Genomic DNA, 9887 nt, shown 5'->3' on the forward strand with positions numbered 1-9887 from the left:
CCCGTGTCGTGCAGTCCTGCAGAGGTCAGAAGAGGGCTTTGGATTCCCCTGGAACTGGAGTTAAGTACGGTTCGTAGCCGTCATGTGGGTGCTGGGAATTGAACCCAGGTCTTCTGCAAGAGCAGTCAGTGCCCTTAACCGCTGAGCCATCTCTCCTGCCCTATTTTTATTATTTTTATTTTATGTGTATGAATGTATTACCTGCATGCGAGTGCACCCGTGTCTGTGCCTGTGGTGGTCAGAAGAGGGCGTCGGATACCTTGGAATTGGAGTTACAGATAGTTGTTAGTTGCCATATGGATGCTGAGAAAGAAAAGTTAGTGCTCTTAACTGTTGAGCCAGCTTTCCGGTCCAACCCCCTCCTCCATTTCCTTTTTTATGACATATCACAAACTTTATGCCTGAACAGCATTAAATATTATTAGATTGTATATGAATTTAAAAGCAATGCTTTTTATCAAGAATATGAAAATCAATTAGCAAATAGTATTGATGTTTACAAAAGTCCATTGAAACTTTTGGCTTTATGTCCTAAAAGAATTAAATGAGTTAGACTATTATCACACTATAAATTGTTTTTCTCTTTTAAAAAATATTTATTTTATTTTACTTTTAATTTTGTGTGTGTGTGTGTGTGTGCGTGTGTGTCTGTGGTGAACTAGAATTCACCACTGTCTGCTTGATGGTATGAAATATTCTGTCTCCCTCTCTTCCTTTCTCTGCTCTCTCAAGCTCCATGTTAGAAAATACTGAATTAAACAAAGTCAACATGTCCACCATAGAACAATTATGCAACATTATGTTAGTGTCAGTCTGAATCTCAGAGGGGGGATAAGATCTCTAGCAATTTGCTTGATTCAGAATCCTCAAGCAAAGTATTTCCTAGAATTACTGCTCCCAAGAACACAAATTAGATTTGTTGACTTAAATTATAATCCAAAGGACCTTAAAATATTTGCTTAAAATGTGAAAACACTTAAATATCTATTCTAGTTTCTTTCAAAATCACCTTGGGGAAGAAAGGGTTTATTTGGCTGATAAGCACAGTCCATCATCAAGGGAAGTCAAGGCAGGAACTCAGGGCAGGAACCCGGAGCACAGACCATGGAGGATAGCCTCTTAGTGGCTTGCTCCCTGGCCCCTGCTCAGCCTGCTTTCTTAGACCACACAGGATCACTTGCCCAGGGGTGGTACTGCCCACAGTGGGCTGGGCCCTCCCACATCACTCAACAATCAAGAAAATGCCCTGCAGACATGGCCACAGGCCAGTTCAATGGAGGCAATTCCCCAGTTGAGGCTCCCTCTACACAGGTGTGTCAGTGACAACTAAAGCATCCTGCACAATGTCCCATTGATCTCTGAGGTCCCCCCATTTTATTGGCGCTCAAAGATAAATGCTAAGCACATGCGGAGTGTGAGTGATCTGAGAGCTATTCAAGGTTAGGCATCTCTAACATACACTATCACCACTCCTCTGTGATTTTCCCTAAATCTAGTCCTTTGATCCTGTCTCATAGCAAAGGTAGGGGTTGGGAATTAAACTTGCAAAAATTCAGTTCTTTTTATGTGTTTCTCTAAACACATGAGCAGTTCTTAGAGATGGGAAAGTGAACAGGTCATGGTTTCTCCGTACATTCTGTAGGAGTTTCCCTAACAGACATGCCTCTGAATTCTCCAAATTGTCTATGGTCAGGCCTCCCTTGATGATAAGCATGAGGAGGAGAACCCCAGCAAAATGGAAAAGATTTAGAGAGCCAAAATTTCTCAGTGGAGCTGAGAGTCAAAGGGTAGGAAGAGGAAATGAGAGGTTAGGACCATCGCAGGCAGCCTGCGTGCATACGCCAAAGTACGGGCTTGTTCACAGGTACGTAAGACTGTATCTGGGCTCTAGAGGGTTGGGGCTGCTTCCTCGTCGGTGACGTTGGACCTTGCTGATGCTCCTCATCAGTGTTTCAATCCTTCCTCTCTCTAGGCATGCCGATAGAACTGTTTCCTACAGAACCGAACTTAGGTGTGGCTACCTGGCATGCCAAGGAAATGTGAGCGCAGGGACTGTGGAGAAAAGTCTGCGGCCAAAATGTGAGGACTAAGTGCTCACTTGAGAGGAAATTCTAGAATGAGAGTGGAGGTTGCTTCTTATCCCAGGAGACCAAGCTAAGTACACTTGGAGTGCTTATGTCTGCATCTTGATTCCACCATGTATAGTAAGAAAACAACGTACATATCTTACCTACAAAATGATTCACCAAAATTGGATTTACTTCAGAAGAGAATTGGTTTTTTAAAAAATACTTATTTACTTTTTTATATATGAGTATTTTGTGTGCATGGATATATGTGGACTATGAACATGCAGTGCCCTCTGAGGCCAGAAGAGGATGCTGGGTCCCCTGGAACCAGAGTTAAAGACCATTGTGAGCTGCCATGTGGGTTCTAGGAACTGGGGTCCTCTGTAAGAGCAAGTGCTCTTAACCACTGAGCCATCTATCCACCCCAGTGTTGAAGAGAATTGTTATATTTACTTGTAGTTTAAAAATTTATTTATTTATTTATTTATTTATTTATTTATTTATTTGTATATGAGTGTTTTGCCTGCATATATGTAAGTGCACTTATGTGTGTAATGCACAGAGGCCAGAATAGTGTGTCATCAGATCTCGTGGAACTGGAGTTATAGATTGCTGTTAGCTGCCACATGGGTGCTAAGAACCGAACCTGGGTTCTCTGTAAGAGCAGCCAGGGCTCTTAATCATGAGCCATCTTTCCACTTGAAGTTTTTAGCAAACAGCATTTTTGTGAGTGAATATGTTTCTATAAATGTATAGTAATGAATAATCCGGGACTTAGAAGCTCATTTACATTAGAAGATCGATTTTATTCAAAAATTATTCCATACCCTTTAACCAGGAAGCACATCTGCATTCCTCAGTTGTAATTATTTTGGTGAACTCATTCTTTCAGTGTTCAGATCTTTGAATTAATAAGTCATATAGGAATGAATAGAAAAAATGAAATGAGACTAAAAAATAAAAAGAATAAAAATAACTCTACTGCTCTTTAAAAAGTATGTAGATGTTCACAAAGCTTTCCCAACTCTGGGTAACTGAGTCATCCTTACATCATGTTTATTTTCCAAAACTGCAAAGTCCACCTTTACTTATGCAAATAGGCACACTGATCCTTGATGTTAAATCAAACTGCAGTATGAGAGGAAAATGTGCTTTTTACTGAACTGTTTTAAAGAATTTTTTTCAGGACTCTTGATGCTAACCTCTAATAAAAATATTTGTTAGTCATGATATTTTTATTTTTTAAATATTTAAAAAATATTTTATTTATTATTTTTATTATATATATATAAATGTATTGCCTGCTTGTATGTGAGTGTACCCGTGTTATGCAATGCTGTGGAGGTCAGAAGAGGGCTTCAGATTCCCCTGGAACTGGAGTTAAGGATGGTTCATAGCCGCCAAATCATGATATTTTAAAAATGTTTTCTTTTCTCTTCGTTTTTGAAACAAGGTCCTCTTATGTAGTTCAGGCTGGCTTGAGGTTCATCCTGCTGCCCAAACTGGCCTTGAACTCACGATAATCCTCCTGAATGCTGGGAATACAAGTGTAAACTACCATACCAAGAACATGCCATTTTTTTGGTGTCAAATAATTCCAGGCTTCCCTATAACTTGACTTGCTCAGAGGAAAACATGAATTGTTGAGGAAGAAAAAAAGAGTTTTGTTCAACAGTGTGAGTGAGATCAGCTCAAGTGAAGAATATATATATATATATCAGAGAACATGTAAAGAGACAGCCAGCTAAGTCCACTGTTTTAAGATGATATTGTCCAGAGGAAATAACAATAAATCGTTTCACTGCCTGGCACAGATGAGGAGAAAAGTAGGTGCCTGGGTCAGTGAATCCGCAAAGCACTATCTCCCCACCAGCTCCAGTTAACACTGTTCAGCACCCATCTTATTTCTTCTTCATACGAAATGGAAATAAACACCATCACATCTTCCTATTTTCTCACAGGACTTCTGAGATTCACATTTTGAATACTGGCCTTGAACATTTTATTAGAGTCAAATATTCATTTCAAAATGAACTTTAGCCCTGCCTATATTAAAACTTTTCTTTGTGTAGGAATTAAGAAAAGTTCTGTGTGAAAATAATATAAGCCAAATTTCTTATTTTCCCCAAACCCAAGATTCGGCCCATCAAGGGCACACAATAAATGTATGACAAACTTACAATAATCCAAAGAATGGAAATGGATTAAACAGCCTTATCATAAATCAGTTATATAGTTCCTCTTCCTTTGGTCCCCACCAACAATATTCAAATCTTAATTAACAATGCAGATTTTCTTTCATCAGAATATGCTGATAGGGAAATGAGATTGAACTTGCACATCAGGACTTTGAATTTTAGGAAAAAAATTCAAATAGCTTTAAGATTTAGGGTTACAATGTTTTATCACATAAAACCCAGTGTTTGATTAGAAAACCCAGTGTGCAAAATGATCAGACAGTGTGCAAAATGATGATTTTAATTTACTTGTATCTGACTGACTTTTTCCTGTTGTGCTATTCAATGTTCCCGATGATGATGACGATGATGATGATGTTGTGTGTGTGTGTGTCCGTGTGTGTGTGCATGTGTGTGCATATGCATGTGGTGGCCAGAGGTCATCCTTGGGTGTCATTTCTCAGGTACCACCCACTACTTTGTGTGTGTGTGTTAAGGACTCTCACTAGCCTGGGATTCTTCAAGTAGGCTAGGCTGACTGGCTAACAAGCTCTGGGATCAATCAGACTACCCCCTCAGAGCTGAGATTACATTTGCATATTGGCACACCTGGATTTTTATCTGTGGATTCTAGGGATCAAATTCAAATCCTCATCAGTCTTGTCATTGGTTTCCCTCATTTGGCAATAAAATTAGAGTTGATCCCATTTATCCAAAACAACGACCCCCACCTGATAATCAAACATTTCCTTTACTAACTGTTCTTGACATAAAGCACCATTGATGACGACTACACTAAGGTCCAAAGAGTAATGGCATTCAGACAGAAAAGAGTAAGGAGATATAAAAAAGGAAATCTTCAGGAATAGTAGTCCTCAGAACAGCCACTTGATCATTCCTTAAACATGTAGTGAGTGGTTTCTATGTGTCAGTTACTGAGAATACATAAATAAAGAAGGCACAATCCGTGTAATTCTTGGCTGGGAATGGTAGGCGAATGCTATACAATTAAAGGAGACTAAGATGTAAGTTGGAACTTTATTTTAAAGGGGATACTGAGCTGCTGGAGATCTGTGGTCTGGGCAGCTATGGTCCTTAGAAGACAAATGTGTTTGTTCAATATGAGAGACATCTGTGCAGGTGTGTGTGTGTGTGTGTGTGTGTGTGTGTGTGTGTGTGTGTCTGTGTCTGTGTGTGTGTCTGTGTCTGTGTCTGTGTCTGTGGCCCAGAAGAAAGAATAACTAAAAATAGAGCAGCAACCAAGTTAGATGACGACACTGCGGCAGGGCAGTTTCAGAGAGGATAGGAGGGAAGGAATTCACTTAAGATAATTTAAAAAGATGTGGTAATGCTGAATAGATTGGAAGAGTCAAGTTTTGTGGACAGCTGAAGGGACGATAGTGGGTGGACTAGAGACTAAAGAGATTAAGAGGGAAAGTGGCCAGATAGGGACAGATAAAAGGATTGTTATGTTTGTAGACAGTTCATGCCAAGCCAGAGAACACAAACATTTCAGTCAGTATGCATATGCCATTTTCTACAGAAAGTCTTAAATCAGATTACAGCTAGAAAGTAAAAGAGAAAACGAATCAGAAAGACTGCCTGAAATCAGTGGCAGCAAAGACTCGGATATCTTTTCTAGGATGAAGATTATAAGCCAAGTGAATGTTCATTTCCTGGGAATAGTCACAACATGGACACTTGCACTCACATTCCTAGTCAAGTAAGTTAAAGTGTCTGATATACAAAACCAGCATAGAGCCAATCACGTGGTGAAAATTTAGTAAATGAAAATTTATAAATCAGGGACCAGTGAGCTCAGTGGATAAAGTGGCTTGCCCTGTGTAGTGCTTTGAATGAGAAATGCCCCCCACCTGCCATCAGTCTATGTATTTGAACACTTGGTTCCCTGTTGATGGTGCTGTTTGGAGGGTTCTGGAAGTTTTAGGAGGTGCAGCCTTGCTGGAGGAAGTCATTTGTGGATGGGCTTTGGGAGTTCATAGCCTTGCCCCACTTCCAGTTGGCTTTCTGCTTGCTGCTTGCAACTGAAGGTATGCTCTTTCAGGCCCCTGCTCCTACCACTGCCCACCTGCCACCAGGCCTCCCTGTGATGATGGACTCTCCCTCTGGAACTGTAAGCTCAGATAAACTCTTTCTTCCATAAGTTGCTTTTGATCATGATATTTAATCACAGCAGCAAAAGCTAACCAATACACCATGCAAACTTGGCGCTCTGAGTTTTATCCCTGGAATCCATGTAAAGGTGGATGCCCACACACACACACACACACACACACACACACACACACACACACACACACATAATAAATAAAATAAAATAAATTAGGAGTTAGGTAAGCCAAACTATAAAAGCTCAACATTTTTCCCCTGAGCACATGACTATCAGGAAAAAAATAGACCAGAGGAAACAATTTCTTCTGGTTGCCTTACAGACCTCCTGGAAAATCAAAAATCTTTGGTAGTGGGTACTCTTGATATGGAAAGACCATACCTTCCTTCAGGGAAGACTGGACCTAGAATGCTCCACTGCACACATAAATCACAGCCTAGCTCTGTCACAGAGGAGCTGAAGAGTTCAGCATGCACTTTGCGAAAGGTGAGTCTAGTCCGCAACCCACTGCCTGGCAGAGGCAAACCAAAGTCTTTCTGCAGAAGCACAGCATTCTCATTAGGTCTCTGTTACTTACAAATCATTTATAATTTGTAGTTTATTTTTGTCATTCATTCATTCATTCATTCATTCATTCATTCATTCTGAAATAGCCTTTTGCTAAGTAGCTCTGATTGGCCTGTAGACCAGGCTGGCGTTGAACTTGTAAGGACCCTCCTGCCTCTTATTCCCAAGGGCTGGGCCTATTGTTTTGTGCCACCATGCCAGGTTCTATAAGTAATTTTCAGAATGTATTTTCCATATAAAGCAAAGATATATAAGGTTCTGAGAAGACAGGGCATTGTGACTGCGACAGGAGAGGAAGGAGCAGCAATATTAGAAACATCCAGTAACACTTGAGATAAAATTAGCAGACATATTTACAAGACAACGACCTTTACTTTGTTCAAAGGAATCAAAGCCAAACTTTGAATTTTGTCATGGGACAGTGACAGTACTAGTAGAGAAATGTTTGTGTCTTTCCTTGTCAGTACTGACCGCATAGTTTAAAGTTCTTACATAGTAGAATGACAAATTTTGTATTTTTCTTCTTACACACTGAAAACCAAATAACAAGCATAACATAATTTTTATAATTGAGCCGGGAATACAAATGACAGACTTGTGTCTGTGTGTATACTGTGCATGGCTTCAAGCATTCACCAACTTCCTGGAAGTACTTAAAATCTCTGTGGGCTTCACTCATGTTCAGGACAGTCTCTCATATAATATTACCAGTCATCTGACATAACCAGGAGAAACTTAGTGAGGTGTCATCTGCTTACAGGAAAGTTTAGTTGAAATTTTTATAATTTAATAGGCTAACTGCAGATATAACTAAAGATTAGCTATGATTTAACAAATTGCCTAAACTCTTTGAGGGACAGATGTTTCTACCAAAATGCAACTATTCACAATAGACAGGAGGCTGACTTTAAAACTCTCACTAGTCAGATTCTTCCTTGAAAACAGGTCTTGGGGACTAAGCAATATTTCATAGGGATCTAGAGGGAGAGAGAAGTCAGGAGGGGAAAGTGGACAGATGAGGCTGGACAGACCAATCTTGGGCTCCGCTAACATCATGTCTTTTTGTCTTAGCCAGACTGCTCAGCAGCTGTAGACGCAACTCTGTCACTCCTGTGCCCACCGTGGACACTGGAAGAGTCACGTAGCCCTCTATTTATTATCATCAAAGTCGCCTAAAGGAGCTGTATCAAATCACTCATTGTTTGCTCCGGTCAATTTCATTTCAGTCTGGTCCACTCTGCAAAGCAAAAGCTAGTCAGTTAGGTTGGACAACTGTTCAGCCCCACATTCTGTGAGGAGAGCGTCAGCACGTTTGTTTTCCCCATATAAAGGAGAACTTCCAATTCACACCATGTACTCTGTGACTATTATGGACAATATTTATTCAGAAGGAATGCTGTGCGAGTTTGGAAAAGTCGTGGCTAGGAGAAGGGAACTCATTTGACCGAACAAGAAACAAAACCTATACATGGACGAAAACGTGAGGAAAGGAAGCTTCCCTTCTCTCTTTTCATGAAGAAACATTTTCAAATACTCAAAACACAGTGTGGCAGGCACAGATCTAAGAACTCTTTCCCTCTCCCTCTTTTCCCAAGCTCTTTAGAATCAGGACACCTCCCTTCACTTAGCAAATATCAGCTCTTTTGGAGAAGAGGAACCTGCTTGGAATTAATGAGGTAATGCCCCAAACAAGTCCTATTAATAAATTTTCTTTGATGGGAATTACCTGCTGTTTCTCTGCTGCTTTTTAAAAGATAGAATTCGTTTTAACCGTTTTTTAATACACTGTTAGAGTACCGTTAAGGGAACCATTAGGGTTAACGCCTCCCCTTCTTTCCTTGAAACTTTTGTTTTCATTCTTTAAATCTGAAAACAGTGCTGTGCTAGGGAAACAGCTCCCTCTTACACCAGTGTCCTCCCATCCACTGGCATAAAGGACAGAGTAACTTTCAGTTTGGTTGCGGGTAGATAACTCTTGGCACCTTCTCTCCATAAGCCCTGGGTGCTTAAGGGCTAACAGGGAAAAGAACGGTGAGATGGGCAGCAACCCTGCAATGTAAATTTTAAAACCAAGCACAAGTACTCTATTTCATTCTGCCACACAAAATGTATAAAGCCACCTACTTCTCAAAGGGGAAGTGGCACCCAGACAGGACGAAATCTTCATGAGCACTTTTTCATTCATCCCAACCATAAAGCAAAAGTCAAGCCCCACCTTCCCGAGATGCACGTTCAAGCCCACGTTTTCACTTACCCCGGAGCAGCAGGCACAGCATCCTCTCTGAAATCCTTTTAATTCCAGTTCACCCAGAACGCAGGGGGATTGCTCGCACACTCAGGGAGAGAACGGACTTTAACCAAATGGCTAATTACCCCTGAGATCATAACCGAACTATCTGAAATTCTAGGGAGAGATGGGCGTTTACAAACCGGCTTCTAGACCCAGGCGTACACTGTGTCTATCTTTAACTTGAAAATGATTTGGTTTCGCATTCCACTGAAGCCCCACTGGCAGATGCCTTTGGTAAACGCACCAATGGCAGGCTTTCCAAGACCCTCCCTCCGCCCTCCCTCCCAGGGAGCTTCCGCTGTTTCATCTAAAGCTGATTTACCCAGCTGTCTTTTACCTGTCTCTGCCTGGGTAAAAGGAAATGTTTTCATTGACCGCGATTGCAGAAACACTTGGACGATGAAGATCAGCTGAGGACTTGCCGGCTTCCCCTGCCCTCCCCCAACGCACTGCCAGAACCAACTGACTTCCAAACTTGGCTGCCTGAAAAAGAATGTTCTCTGAGTGGCATTCCTGGGGGCAGGGAGCCAGGCAGCCAAGGCTCTGTGAGAACAAGCTTCCTGGGGATAACACCGTGCGAGCAAGCAAGCAAGAAACTCGGCTGGACTTACATCTCACAACTTGGAGAGTCCACGAGCTACGTTGGGACATGA

At 41.1% G+C, this 9887-nt stretch overlaps 1 protein-coding gene across 9 annotated transcripts in view; it reads right to left on the reverse strand.

Moving 5' to 3' along the window:
* The window catches only part of Dtna (dystrobrevin alpha), a 291349-nt gene extending 281834 nt beyond the window's left edge, over window positions 1-9515 (reverse strand). For 2 of the 9 annotated variants that reach the window (XM_017803350.2, XM_017803352.2), the window contains exon 1: window positions 9199-9511. The gene's annotated coding sequence lies outside the window, so the exon portion shown is untranslated. Of the gene's footprint in view, window positions 1-9198 lie in introns of all 9 variants that reach the window. The other 7 variants (XM_017803353.2, XM_017803357.2, XM_017803356.2 and 4 more) reach the window with 5 other exon arrangements.
* Between the last annotated feature and the right edge of the window lie 372 nt (window positions 9516-9887).

Source organism: Nannospalax galili, unplaced genomic scaffold (genome assembly GCF_000622305.1).
Source record: "Nannospalax galili isolate Female #2095 unplaced genomic scaffold, S.galili_v1.0 scaffold147, whole genome shotgun sequence".
NCBI classification, from domain to species: Eukaryota; Metazoa; Chordata; class Mammalia; order Rodentia; family Spalacidae; genus Nannospalax; species Nannospalax galili.